We start from the raw sequence: 15,489 nt of genomic DNA on the forward strand, positions 1-15,489 counted from the left end.
ATCGTATCTTCCACTTCGGTCTTGTCTCCTCGACGCAGCCGGTGGGTTCAAGGAGCTGCGACGAAGTAGATCCGGATCGTGATTGAAAAAGGGCTAATCCTGATGGCGGAGGTCACCGCGTCCTGTGGGGGGAGCTTCTGGATCTCATGAGACTATTGGAGATGTCGGAGTGTTCGGCGGAACGAACCCTAGAAGGGCCTTTTTGGGCGGAACCAGGAGGCGGTCCCGAAGGTATCAAAAGGGTTGTCCTTCCGCGGAGGGTAAACACCACGTCGAGGGGTTGATTTCTCTTTCTGTTAGTCGTTCTCCCTTGAGTATCGTATACTCTCAACAAACATTTTTAATATTTGACTTTAGGAATTTAATGTTCATGAAGTTTTTGGAAAACATCAAGTCGTGGAAATTGTTGGAGGTCAACACTGTGGTATTTCGTGGTGCTGCAGCAAAGAATTATCCTCGAGCTTTTATTATCCTCCAACAATACGCTTTCGTCATTTCCTAATTAAATTTTTTCTCTCAATAGACTCGGCGTACCTCGCATATCTCATTATGACAGAATACTCGCATCGCATGTGCGCTTGAACAAGAGATGATAATCACAGAATTTTCACTATCAAATTTTAATATCCAAAATTAGACGGATTTCTCTTCAGCGTTAAAATAGTTTTACGGAAACTGGACACATATTTAATGAGGAGACAGTCCCTTCCGGTTGAAGACAAGTTGATACAATTTTTCAAAACTCTAGTCTGTTAACAAAATTTATTGGGAAAAGAAGACGAGGGAAAGTCTAGTCCCGCGGGCCAACACTTCTACCGCACATCGAGTGCCTCTCATTGCTTATAATCAATAATTATGACAGGCGATCGATCAAGAGACTGCGGTAACAGATGGGGTACAAAGTTACCCCGATACAACCATTCGATTCTGTTCGTTAACGTACGAGGTTTCTATGGAACGTGATGGGACTGACAAAAGTAATGAATTGGTAGACGATCGACAAATCGTTGGATTATCTTGGCCTTTTCTTCGTTTCTACCGCAATCGGTGGATTAATGATTGCAATCGGTCCATTTCTTCGTTTTGGCGGATTGTAAGGCCCTAATTAGGGTAAGGGCAAGGGACTTGAGTGCGTTTCCGTAAGACGAACGGCGGAGCTTGATATAGACGAGGAATCCTAGATGAAGAAGTGATTAGGAGCCGAAAAGCTCAGTCCGAAGGGCTCCCGTAGGGTCCTCAGAAGGTTCCGGGTTCAAATCCCGGACCGGGACCTTTCCTTTTCCATCAAAATTCACTTGTAAAATTTTTCCGAGAGCAATCCTCGTTCCCTAAACTCATCCCTTGATTCCCTAAACCTTTATTTAACTAGGAATCGGCCCTTCAAATGTATTTTCGTTGATTACGGCCACGTAATAGCCACCAGGTACTCGTTAATTGCCGCCATATAATAGAGAACTCTGGGAAATATACAAGTGTATGAATATTCATGATGGCCGGCAAATGATATGCAAACGAGTAATAGGGAAAGTAACTTGGGAAAGGCCCATTCCCTCACTCCCTTTCTCCAGACGTGTCCGGTTATCACCGAGAGATGTTGGAACCGGAGAGATTTTTATTATCACACCAGACGTACCAGACTTTTTCCTTCATTTCTCTTTTTCTCTTATTCCACCCATTTCATCCCTTATTTTTCCCTTCTCGTTACGACCCACGTCATCAGTGACCTTTGTAATTATCGAGTACATCTTTCCAGTTCTGTATTCGTTCACCAGTCGCTGGGGAAAAATTCCTGGTCTTTTTTGGGGCAGCTACGGGGGTTGAAACGACTGTCACTTTGGGTTCAATTACAACGTCGAGGGGGATGAATTGAAATGACGTTCATGGGCTTTTAACCACCCCTTTTATGATCAATACTCGAATACGGAGTTTTATCGGTTGTACTGCGAACGTGATGAATTGTGTTTAGGATTTCGCGGTCGCAGTTGGGACGAGCGGAAGCCGGAAGGGGGAAAGTCGTTTCCCGCCGACAAGGCCCAGGGACGCCATCATCCCATGACGTCCCTGACGTACCCAAAAGTGGGGTCCGACCTCGCGGATGACTTACAATGGGCCCTTCAATGAGACAGAGGACAGGGCGGAAAGGAAACGCGGAAAGCGATCCACCCCCCAAACCACCCCATCTTTATCTACTTTTTTCCAGCCAGACGATACGTCAACTCAAGTGTTGCATCCCATTCCATCCAATTTACCAATTCCTACCTCAAGCAGAATAATTCCCATCATTTGTGGACAAATTCTCTCGTACTTTCACCGGTTCCTTTCACGTCCGACGAGAATGACCGCGCGATAAAGCTCAACGACGATGTCAGTGTGCATTCAGTTATGAGAATATTCGTGTAAAATCGAACCACAAGCGAATTGCCATCAATTTCGCCCGGCAAAGGGGCCCAGTGAGCCCTGGAGATATGAGCTTTCGAGGGGTTGAGGGGGGCTAGAGGGTGAATAAAGAGGTGGATAGAGATGAAACGCGTTATAGCGTGACAAAACGACACCCACCTGTGCCGAGAGGGCTTGCAGAAGCCGTAACGAGGGAATAAGCATCGACGTCCGTATTGTTAAATATGCGTATACCCACCTACAATGGGGCATTCACTGTTGCGTGCTTTAGCACACGGCACTACAGTTCTATATGGGATCGATAGATTCGTAATGTTTGCCCTCCGGGCTATCGGGCCACCCCATATCTGTTGGGTGAGGCTTCAACTGTATTCGGTAGCATCCGCGTTAATACCATTTAGTGACGCGTTTCATGTGTGCATATTGTGAATGACAACCGCAAATTGCGTGTCGACATTAAGTCACTGATTTTCGAAAAGCTCGTGGGGATCGTTGAGCTTGCGACGGGGAAGGAAATGATTCGGTGTTGGGGTGACAGTCTCGGGGGCTTTGGGGGGTGAGTGGAAGGGGAAGGGATGGGGTAGATGATCTGGAAGATCGATTAATCGAAGATGGCGGATGGAATCGGAAGATGGCGGACGCGGCGGAAGGAATCGGCAGTCGATCGCGAGACGACGGTACCGTATTTGAGGGGGGGATGATCGAAGGGGGCCTGACACCCCCTTTGGGGGACTTGGGGAGGTCGGAGGGGTGGGCCCTATGGGTCGATCGAGGTAGGACCCACTCGTACGATGTCAGGACTCGATCGATGATCAGGAGCGAGATTTTTTTGGGTGATTTTAGGAGACGAAAGCAGGCAGACGACGGAGGGGTGCTATCGGAGGGGGTTGCGCCCCCGTCTGTACTAAATTCATCCCCTAAACTATTCAGACGGAACCGTTTTATCATTTGGAGCTGAAACGCATGTGGTAAGTGGGGAAGAATCACAGGAGTAAATCCATCTCACTCAAATCCAAGTTTCCCCTTTCCTTCGAGGGGGTTAATCCTGTCCGAGGGCCATAATTTGTGTACCGACGATCCTCGGGAATCTCACAGATAAGAAGTAGAACCTGGGAGGTAGTAAAATCCGAAAACTCCCGGAGTGATATGTCAAAAGCTCCTCGACGAAACTTTTCAGGAAATTATCTCTCTCGTGATATGAACTGGGATGACACACAATCAGAGATAATTACCAGCTCATTATAAATAGTCAGTTATTGCGTGTGTACACCATCCGATGAGGATGAAATGGATTTCCAGGTCTCGAGTATTAAAATGTACGGTGATGAGGTCATTCAGTTGAATATTTCGAAAATTTCATCTCTAAAACTTGGTAATATCGCGGCATTCCACAAAGCCTTGAAATTTCCTCTCTTTGTGGTCGACAAAGCGCTCACAAAGGGCTCAGAAGTTGAATGAGAATCTGGATGTTCAAAGCTGAAGAAACAAAAATTTTACTCTTCCCCTTTTGCCCCGAAATTGTAAAATTGAATTTAGGGGTTATTTTACTTTATATCCGGAGTATGTGATTGTAGATCCGCAGAGTTTCGAGTGAAACATGAGGAACTTTCTGTGCACGAGAATATTCATTGGTATATTTCGATCGAATCGGTGAATTGCTTCGATGTCGTCATCGGCTCGTCATCGGGGTCGAGTAATCAACGGGAGCAAATTGCTGGGCTCACCAGACCCAGACGGAGGAGTCCTGAAGATGAGGAAGAAACGAGTAATGAACAGGGGCGAACGGGTTGAGAGATATCGAATGTGGGGGATGCCGTGGTCCAGTGCGCCGAAGCCCGAGGGTGCGGGAGGGGCGAGGGAGATCGAAGAGGGAGTGAAATGGAGAACAGGAGAATAAAGCGAATGAGGACAATCTAATACATACGGTAGACATTTTAAAGAAATTGTTGGATAGGATTTTTGGACGGGGTCCGAAGGGACTTAAGGCCCCTATCATTTAGGGATCTGGTGGACGCACCTTTACCCTGTCAACTTTCGACATCAAGTCGTCCTCGAGACCGTAAATTTATTCACCCCTCGTTCATTGTTTTGTCATCCTGCCCTTGTTTCGGATCGTCCCACCCTAATTTTCAAATCGCTAGTCAAAAACTCGGGGGTTGGAACGACCGATTGATCGTGCCATCTGTAGTAGTAAGTCCCAGGACATCGCATCCTCCTGGAGGATACCATTTTCTGTTATTGAGAAGACGATCAAGACGTGAACGTTCCCCATATGCGGAATTCCTTTCCGCCCATCGAATCCTTTGATTTCAGATACTCGTCCTGGTTCCAAATACAATCGTTGAAGTTTATTGATATTCGTCGGGGGTAAACATCGGCATCATATCACCGAATAAACAATATATTTTATTACGGGCCATAAAACGGAATCGCTTAAGATGAAATGACGCGTAAACCCGATATCGTCGTATCGAATCTGCAATATTGAATAAATACACATCTGTATACGAAGTAAATGTTTTACAACTTCGAGTGAGAACGTCCCTTATCAATTCAAGTTATCGAAGTTGCGATAACACAATCTCAGTCACCCCTAGCTTTCATGGGAAATGAACTACGAGCTAAAGGGTCTTCATACTAACATATTCACAAAACCAGAAACCGTAAGAGGACCCTATCCTAGGCCCTAAGTCAGGGCAGTCGCTGAGGACGTGATCGAAGGGCCGTGTCCAGGAGCTTTGACAGTCTGATCCGCAACTTTAATATCGCAATTCCATTTTATTCCCCTCTAATTTTCCCTACAATTCAATCCCGAAGTGTATTCACTTCCTGATACAGAATTTCAGATAAAAAATATCGCATTCCCGCTGCTGACGTTCCCCCAACGCTGGCGTGATTCCAGTGAAAAATAACGAGAACCTCCCACCCTCTATCATATCGATAATCGGGTCGTTCCATGACTTGATGTATACACAGGACGACTGTATAACTCCCCGGTATTTTGACATTCGGCCAAGGAATTTCGAGCTTTTTGATCAACAATATCGGAGTGCTTCAGCAGTACTGAACCGGCCAGACATCTCTGTCAGAGGTTTTTTTGAATTTGAAAGGAATATTTTACTGGATTTTTGGAGAATCGATATCGGCGAGCATTCGGGGAATCAATCATCTGTCGGTTTCACTGGCTCGAGGCGATGGTTCACTTGAACCTGCCCTTTTTCGATGAACTGATAGAATTGATTTAACGTACGTTAATGGACTCACGATTTTTCCATCATCACCGACGTCTGGAACGTTCGAATCGCAGTTAGGGGTGTGAATCTGATGGATTTGATGATCCTGAAGTGGATTAACGAACAGAAGATGATGAAATAAAAAATCAACAGGTTACACTGTAAACGATAACCCAATGACCTTTAAAAAAAATCCCCTATCCATCCGAACACACCCTCATCCCTTCCCATTCACCCGTCGCCTCCGAAGTAGCTGCACCCCTTCCTGGCGCATCTCTCGCCCTCTTTATCTCAAGCTCTTGAATCAGATGAATGAACTCACCAGCGAAGAGAACGAGGAAACGAGTGGCGGAGCAGGCGAAAGGGAAAAAAATGGCGGAAGATAAAATAGAATATACGGGGGGTGGGCTTGGGGGTTGAAAAAGAGGAGAAGAAAATAAACGTAGCATGAAGAAAAGAACAAGACTGCCACTCGAGTCGGTGCTATTTAAATTCCCAGGTCGTTGTTGAGTCCGGCACCACTTTATCCCATGGAAGTAATTAATTAAGAAAACTCCCAGTAGATTCAGGGAAGGGTAGAAGGCACAAAGGTGAATGGCGGACTGGCGGTAGGAAAGGAGAAGGTACATTATTAATGTAAATTGAAGGTCACGGGAGAATGTGAGGTGAGATGAGAGTCTGGATGGTGTTCTTGGAGGTGGAGAAGTCCTGGGAGGGGTCAGGCTCGAGCTGAAGGTGTTGGGGGATGTGATTATGGGACTGTTGGGACATTTAAGATCGCAGAAATCCAAAAAATCTGGGACCGTCTGGATATTCAGACCCAGGAACGTCTTTTCCGCGTTCCTGGGAGTCAGGGGTTGATCAGGGTGTCCTCTAGGGGATGGGATTTGGTTGGGGTGTCCTCGAGTCGAGAAATATGATGGCTAGATCGCAGGAAGATCCTCCCGGGGGCCTCATGGGGAACGGGATTACGAAGTGATGATCTTGTCATCGGATTTTGGTCATGTCAGGGCGCCAGGTCGAGTACTATCTGATGAAATCGTATCGGGGCGATCGCGATGGGGCAGTTGCCAACTGCGGAAGACAGACGAGAACTTCCCGCTTGTCTGGGTCTGATAGGGCCTTGGCAATCCGGCAGGAAATGACGAAGTCCTTTTCCAGCGAGTGATTTCCAGGAAAAAACAGCCGACTCCGCCCCTGGAGGCATCGGTAAAGCCTTTGACAGCGATGGGGAGCTGTGTCACCCCCTCAGGGTGAACATTTGAAGTTGTTTCCAGGGCCGTAACCATCCGGGCCCTGGATCAGCAATAAAATTCTCGATTGCGGAGCTTTTTTCGTACAATTTTTTACTGCCTCCTGTCATGTCAATAAAATACAGTTCCGGATCGTCAATTTTTGACCGGAAAAATACTGTCACATTAAATTGTTCGAAAGAAGAATACCTCCGCCATCGACACACCAAAAAATTCCTGAACATGAGCCAATATTTTTCTTTCTCGCTTCTCAAGAATAGAATTTTCGTGTTGTAAATTCTGGAGTCATGCGTACCTTTTTGTAGTAGTTCGGGGTATCCCAGGATAATGCAAAGAGACTGCATAAACATCAGATATATGAGGCTCGAGTACATTATTCGAACTACATATGCAACGATGCAAATAGATGCTGAAGACAGAAGGGCGGGTGAATAGTGTAGTGGCATGACAATGTGATGGGTGAGGGTGAAAAAGAGAGGGGTAGGGTATACACTTCGGGGGATTAACTCTTATATCATTCGAGTTGGTACGTGGACACCGATATTGGAGTAATTAATAACCACTCGGTGGTTATTGCTCCGTTATCAATGGCTGTCATTTTTTTTTCGCCCTTTCCCTTCTGCTTCCGAGCGGAAACTTCCAGGTTTCATTGATTGTGATGGTCGCCATGTTGTTTATGAAGGTTGATCGGGGGGTTGATGCAGTCGACATTAACCTCGCTTGATTGGGTCTTAATTAATGGGCCTTAGACCCGATCGGAACGAGGGCGAAGACGACTGCTCCGGTCGGGATGATTCAGGATCCGCTAGGGGTGGGTTTTAGGGGAGAGATTCGAGGAGAGGGTGAACTGGATAAATTTGTGGATATCGAGGGGGCGAATGTGATTATCGCGAGCGTATACCACTGACTATTTTCGTAAATTCATAAAATATACTAGTGGCGGGGGAAAATACGTTTATTTTGGTACTAATTGGGGAGGAATTGACGACACGCCTCATACCCCGTCCAACGCACCCCTTTTTTTTGTTCTACTCTTCGTATTATTCAAATCCGGTTAACAAATTACCTCGAACCGACGGTTGTGACCTGGTCACACGTGCGCTAGGGGGTGAGAGAGATGGGCATTTTGGCCAGGTGGTCAATTCCACAAATGACTACCCCAGCTACCCCACAGCTTCACCAGAGTCGATGCTGTAGAGATAATTTTTACGATGAACTCCCCTGAATAAATGGACTTGATGGCGGAGCGGTGGTTGGGTGGGATTTGGGGGTGGAAGGGGGTGGTTTCGGGGGGAAAGTCCCGGAAAAAATGTGGGAAACGACTGGAAGACGGCTCCGCCGGGCGAAGGGATTGCTCCACTGGTGAGTCCCAGGATCATTAATTATCGAAATAAGGGCCTCAGGAGTGAGTAAAAATCGAAAAGACGTTCGTAGAATCCGAGAGCTCGGTATTATCCGGTAACGTACGGTACACGATTCTGGTTATTCTCATATTTATGTGGCAGATGAAAGGAAAAGTTCGGGGAACGTCGGATTGGCCGTCTTAACTCCCTGGAAAATCGATGAAAGTAGGGGGCGGTATAAATGGTGGTGCGGTTATGGACATTTTTGTGGCAGTTGAGAATCCCTAGACTCCTGTGGATACTTCACTACGTAAACCCATTGAAACCACCACCAAATCTCGTGTCACAATCCGGGAACAAGTTTATTTCCCCTCGTGGCAGTCATTTTTCCTTCGAAAGGGATGAAAAAATCGACTGAAATGGGGTGGGAGTTTGGTGGGGTGCACTTCCCGTAGTTGTTACAATTCAGCTACGATTATAATTTAATTTTCCACGGGCCAGTGGATGTGATCAGGTCGGAAATCCGCTTCTGGAATAATGATAACTCCAAAACCACTCGTGATGAGGGTGTGTGGACGTGTTGTACGTGAATTGAGGCACTGATTGGGGGTGTAGAATGTAGTTCAGATTTAAGTCTTATAATCAAGGCTTTGGATAAAGGGGTGGATTTTGCTGCGGCGCCAATCGTTTCCGCTGGAGTTGGAGAGAATTTATTCTACGGGGGTGGGGGGAGATGATACGGGGGTGGGTTTATGCTAGGGTTTGTTTGGTGAGAAATCAACTGATGAATTGGGTCTTGACACAACTGAACTTCCGATTTTTCGGTGCGATATTAAGTCGGCTTCATCGAACCCCTCGGGTTCCTCCACCCCCTCGACGAGGGGACGACCTGATTGACCACCAGGGAAAGCCAGAGCTTGACAATATCCGTCAGTCTTTCCCAACATGTCAGAATCTTTGGGAATGCCCAATTGAAGACGCACTTGACTCATTTTTCAACCCCAAAGTCTTAACACGTTCGATCCTAACCCTCATCGCGGCATTCTCGGTGAACCCAGGCACGTGCCTAGACTCTTCATAGAGATCTCCACCCTCAACCCCACGAGAGTGAGGGCTTCAAAGCAATTATCTACCACTGTGGCTTCCACGTACCAAACTCAGTACCCTAACCCCGACTTTGGAGAATTGTACGTGTCTACTTTCGTTTCAGTTGTGGTACAACCAGCGCCGACGTTGTCCCGGTATTCCAGTAATTGAAATAACATCGGAGTTATTGATGGCAAAACAATAAATCTTGATGGATTCCACTGGGTCAAGCCCATCGACACGACGCGGTGACTTTGGCACTCAAAATCGGTTACACAAGGGCAGAAGAGGTCTCAACCCCCGGGGAAAGGGTGGAGACGGGAATATCTCAGGGGCTGGGGGGGGGCAGGAGATTGTGCCCAGAGACGTGGCTTATATTTCACTGGCAGCGGGTTGAAAGCGGTCGAAACGGCGCCTACTTAAGTCTCAACAAACCCTCCACCCTCGCTCACCCCATCCTCCAGTACCCTAAACTATGTTGGAGACGATGAAGCCGGGGTGTGGGGATAGAGTAAACCCTCAGGACATCGACAAAGTGTCTGAAGAAGCCGTAGACACTTCGGGGTAAAATGAACCACTTGACATCACTATTTGTTACATGAAGAATCACATTCAAAGGGTACATTGTTATATCACTTCTCTGAATGATGTTTACGTCATCCCCTGGACCCCGACGGGAGAAGTCCCATTTTGCTCCTCCTCGTTCCCAAGAGTGATTCACCCCCAGGATAAACCCATCCCCCTCAACGAAAAGCCCTCATTACACCCCCGTAGGTTTTTAATCCCTTATTTTAGGGATCAACCCCCTCGAATCAACCCCTGTACTGTAACGTAATGACTTTCTCGCATCCTCGAAAGTGATTATTGCAGTTGTGGGAGTAAATAGTGCCCTTGTCATTGGGTAAAATCTCGTATTAAGTGGTGAGTCCTGAGAGGGTCGACCCGGTGGCATAACCCCGAGGGACATTAAACACACGCGAGTGCAAACCAGCTAATGGACAAGTAGTTTGAGTTCCAACGGTACTTCGTTTGACGGCACTACCGTCAGCTTTCGTTATCCAGCCCTGACAGGGTTTCAACCCTTCAACTTTAACTTCACATATCAGTGACAATATATTCCACCCAGTGAGTTCCTAAAATTCGTACGTTTACCGTCACCGTCGGACGTCTATCGTCGTCGGCTGTGAGTGGCTCTGCCCCGTCAATCCTGGGGGGCCTTATTGGAGGGGAAGGGCACCTTTGGAAGTCCCTTAGGGCCCCGACGACCCCCAGGGCCGGTCTAGACGACGATCTTTGGGGTTGGTTGACGTTTTTTTGACGTCATAATTTTTTTTATCAAATACATCCGCTTGTGAAGACCTGACGAACCAAATTGGAATGAAAATGGAAGTGAAGATCGAGGAAAAACTGTTTCAATCGTCGGTTTAGAGACGATTGCACGTGTGAAACTCCGACTTTTATCTCTGAGAATTCAGGAATGAGGATGATATCCACTTTTTATCACGAATATCTTCGCAGTCGTGTAAAAATGATGACGCTGAATAGCCGTGAAAATATCCGATGAAAATTCATAGCTGACGACCTACTTTGCACCAATAGTTCTCCGCGATATTTAAAGTAGAATTTATTGAATGTGAAAATGTGTTTTGATCGTATCTGGTAATATAATAGAGTTAAATGCCAGGTCAGGCAGTTGGGAATCGAAAATTCAGTCGGGGGTGAGCTTTCGGTGGAATAATGTTCATGAATCATGCGGCTGAAAGTTTGAAAGGTCATTACGATTTTTCGTTTCAAAAAAAATATTCACCCCTTCCAGGGAGGCTGGAAGTTGAGTGATAACAATGGATTATCATAACAGTTGAAAGGGTTGTAGGGGGTGAGGCAGTGGAATTTTTATGAGATAAAATGGTCCGTTGAATCCGGTCATTTTGATGGTGTCGTGTGGAGTTGATGAATTTTTTGGACGTGACGTTTTCCTCTTTGAGCGACCCTTCGCCCCATTATCCGTCGAATGGAGCCACAATGGCCCCTATTCTGGGACCTCTCGAGTGTTTCTCGTGACAACTGCCCGACTAATTCGAAGTGAACTCGGAAAAAATCGTTTGTGAGCCGTTTCGAGCTCAAAGAAAACTCGAAATATTTTCCTCTCGTCGTCCGTCGATATCAACTCCCAGACAATAGCCCTTTCCGCTTTTGTTGGACAATTGTTTCCCACAAAATAGTCGATTCTATTCTGCCAAATGTTTTTACTCAAACAATAACAATGTCAATGTTTACGGAGACCCCCGACGACTCACATTTATCTTCTGGATGCGGTGGTACGTTGAAACAATGGAGACATTTTGATTTATGGAAGGGCCTCACCTTAATTTTAATTTCCAAGACTGATACAACTATGGGTGGTGGGAGGAGGGAGGGTGGGGGATAAAAAATTCTGTATAGAAAGTGCGGAAAAAAATAGAGAGAGCGACCGGGGGGATTTGGAGCGGAACGCGAACGAACGCTGAAAGTATGATCCGACGTTGTGGTCGTATATCAACTAACGCGACTGCATATGTATGTGCACATACATCAAGAATTATACATAGGGGTGTACGCAATATAGGTTATGTAGGGGGTGCAAAGGGGTTGAAATGTGAATGAAAGAATGGGGTTGGGAGGTAAGAGGCCGGAAGACGTCGGGAGGAAGGGGTTGAGGGGGTGGGGGAACGAGTTACCGGAGGGGTGGTGGTGGGGGGCAGCGGTTGATGAAGATTTGGGATTAATAAGATCGAAATTCGAGGGGATGACTTCGCTCGAAAGTCGCTCACAACGACTCGAAAAAATGCTCGAACGTCCGGTGGTGAAGGGGCTGCGGCTCAGAAGCTGTTGTAGGGGTTGTTTCACCCCCTGGGAGGGGAGGAAAAATCCTAAGGATACACAGGTCATCCCCCTCGGAGATAATTCTTGCTAAACCCATAATTTCTTTTTTTTTTTCGAGTCATTATAGTTCTGTAAAAGTTGTGAGACACCAGAGGGGACGTTGGGGTTGGGGTTGGGGTGGGTTGAGGGGATGTAACAGGATTCTGTGAACCACAGTGGCTTTTTGTTTCATTCTACTGTCCCATTCCCACTGTCTTCATCGTTAATGTCTACCTTCATCCCCTTCTTCGGTCCTCCCCTTCGCTCCATCTTTTACTTATAACTTTCCCGGTATCTCCCACCCCCCCCAGCGGCCACCCTAAACCTTCATTCCAGGTCTGGCGGGTGGAAAACAGTACGTTTTCCACGAAAAACTTTTCAAATGCAGAAATACTTGATTATTATTCTTTTGGGTGGGGTTTTAAGTTGAACGAGGGAAAGAAAATTCGTAATAAACTTTGAATGTATGAAAGGGATGATAGTGACCCTCTTTATTGGGGGTACAATCGTGTACGTTGTATATCACATCCAGCGGAAAAGTTTAACTTCAATCCCCTCAAGGAGAATGTACGTAAATTTTTCTATTTTTCTCGGGGAACAAAAGAACGAATGAAAGTACAAAAATAAAGTGGAATGAAAGAGAAGAAATTGAGGGAATAATGCGAGCCGATGCTGAGGAAGTCTCTGATCTTTTCAGGAGCTTTTTTGCCGGGTGAAGATCGCATCGACGTAATGAAATTTTTTTGTTTAATAAACGAAATATGAAAACTCCGGGGGATGGGAATTTTTTTCCAGGGGTGGGATGACGTGGGGGCGGCAGATGTGCTCGTACGGAGGTAATGAATTGATATAAATGAGGGGTGTCGGATTGGGGGATGAAGTAATTGGGTAATCGATGAGTTGGATCGGTCATTCAGTCAGTTGTCGGGGGCTTTTGGGCCCGACGGGCACCGGCCGCGAGGCGACGCCATTCAGACTCCTATTTGAGGGGGTTGGAGAGGTCCAGGGGGGTCAGACACGTCAGAGGATTGACCTTTCATGACGTCGTCATACTCTACCTGCGGTTCAACGAGGGGTGAACCGGATCTTCAGGGAAATCGACGATAAAATCACAGTTTCGTCACTGAACTGCACAATTCACTGGAAATAAAACGATTTTATCCACTCGAATTTCAATTATTTCGTCGTCATCACAATTTTTATTCGGTCGACCGAAGCCGTCAACTGAGGAAAGCGAAAATTATCGCTGGCACATATTCCAGAGGCGAATAACACAATATTTTTCATCCCCCATTTCACCCCACTCGTTAAACCGATTGATCGTGATGATAAACAATCACGAACTGGCGGAACGTCGACGATGAACTCGATGTGACGCGCGTCGAGCCACTGACTGCCTTCAACTCCACGTTTCCCCTCTGTCCGTCGGGTGGTGGTACCCCTTCCGACGGTAGAACAACCCCTCGGCGCAAACTCAACGATTCTCACGCTTCCCAGCCACCCCCTGTACCACCCACCCCCAACCCCTCCGCCGATCTCACATTACCCTCCGAGGGATACAGTAGTATCCCACCCTCTGAGCACATGCAGAGCTTTCCACCCCTCCAACCCTGTAATTGTTTCATCTTTGTTGCCGTTATCCTCATCTTCAACGGCTCAAGGATCGTTTGGCCCGCACTCACAATCAAAGCGTTCGCCTCCGTTTGACGATTCAATTCTCGTGGTCTACCCCGTGATAAATCACTTCATCACCCGCCCTCTACCTTCAATCATGAGGGGTAGGTCTCATGATTTCGTCCGTTGTCCCTTTAATTTTCATAGGAACACGATTTTTTAAGGTAAAGGACAAGTTGTGAGGTCATGCACCAGCTGAAGGGCTGGGGTATGACCTGATGGCGAAGGGTAACGGCCCTTAACGAAGGGTAAAGACCCTTGAGGAAGGGTAAATACCCTCCGCTATCAGGTTGTCATCAATCAACAACTGCTAATTGAATAAAAAATATTGATTTCTGGTTCAATCCACAACCTCATTACTGCCCTTTGATTCAATCGTGAGCAACAGACTGCAACAACAAATAGACCGAAGTGCCTTTGTACCTTTCACTTCGATACATTCGCCAGCAAATTATAGCGCAGAAGAAACCAGCAAAGCTTGGATACGTCAAACAGCTGCCGTCAGTCGACGTCAAAGTCCTTTTGAAATTTATGAAACGGAAAGAAGAAAAGGACTGAAGACAGACGAAAGGTCTAGCCTCGAAGAAGCTGCTAATTAAGTATTGAAGAAGAAAAAACTCGAGGGCGTGGGGTGCATCGAGTGAGTGTGAAGAAATGGTGAGAGTATTTGGGGGTGAAAAAGGGGCCAGACGGTAACGTGAAACGTTCGCGAGGGGGGGGCCTTTCTATTACAACTTTAACGATCTCCACGAAAGGGTAGAATAACTATGAAGCAGCGGGGCATTTCATTTAATCGAGTTACACGATAAAACATCGACGGAAATTTCGAGAATGCGCGAGCTCATGCTCGATCCCCGGGTTTTTCCTCGGGGGTGGAAAATTATTCTAGGGGTTCTTCACTCATTACGGACATGGCTGTTGATTGCGAGTGGGCCGATAGCTCATTGTGAGTCTTAATTGAAGGTTTTCACCCCCGGGGAGTCCCCCCCGCCCCGTCAGGGAGAGACAAAATCGCTCGAAGATCGCTCACAACTGCTCACAAGCGACTCACAACGTTCCTGTTGACAAAATAAGAGTGTTTCCGAGTCAGTTGTCCTTCACGTGTCCTATGACTTCATGTTTATGCTCCTGATAATATTTTTGAGCGATAAAAATCGCTCACAATCCGCTCACAAATTGGCTCACAGAAAAATACGATTTTCTTGTTAAGTACCACCGATTATCTCGTCTCATTTTTCACAGAAAATGTACAAGGACCTCACGTGATAATGTGGTTTATCCTTTGGGATGGGTACAGTAAAACTGGGAGATAAAAATTATTATGAAAGCCTCGAAAAAGAGATGACGAAGAAAGCGGAAATGCAAAAAACACTAGTCCGGTTTTCGCAACGGAGACAAGCGACTTGTATGGAGAACCCAGAGGCAACCCTCGACCCCGTTTCATATTCCTCTTTCACCACAGCCACACCACTACATTGAACACAGACCACTACTGTACATGAAGACTTTACCCTCCACCCTAAACTTTCATCTGGTCGCCCCTGTTATTTCGAGCTCCAACGAAACTTTTCCCTTTCCAGAAAATTCGATGCCGATTTGTAC

The 15,489-nt window shown here is 46.6% G+C and overlaps 2 protein-coding genes across 9 annotated transcripts in view; one reads left to right on the forward strand and one right to left on the reverse strand.

The window, feature by feature from the left end:
* The window catches only part of LOC135171487 (disks large 1 tumor suppressor protein-like), a 90,112-nt gene extending 76,534 nt beyond the window's left edge, over nucleotides 1–13,578 (reverse strand). For 2 of the 8 annotated variants that reach the window (XM_064138055.1, XM_064138056.1), the window contains exon 1: nucleotides 13,272–13,577. The gene's annotated coding sequence lies outside the window, so the exon portion shown is untranslated. Of the gene's footprint in view, nucleotides 1–13,271 lie in introns of all 8 variants that reach the window. The other 6 variants (XM_064138054.1, XM_064138057.1, XM_064138058.1 and 3 more) reach the window with 6 other exon arrangements.
* LOC135171493 (odorant receptor Or1-like) overlaps nucleotides 1–15,489 on the forward strand; it is a 97,579-nt gene that overhangs the window by 74,595 nt on the left and 7,495 nt on the right. The window lies entirely within an intron of this gene.

The sequence above is a fragment of the Diachasmimorpha longicaudata genome, chromosome 20 (genome assembly GCF_034640455.1).
Source record: "Diachasmimorpha longicaudata isolate KC_UGA_2023 chromosome 20, iyDiaLong2, whole genome shotgun sequence".
NCBI lineage: Eukaryota > Metazoa > Arthropoda > Insecta > Hymenoptera > Braconidae > Diachasmimorpha > Diachasmimorpha longicaudata.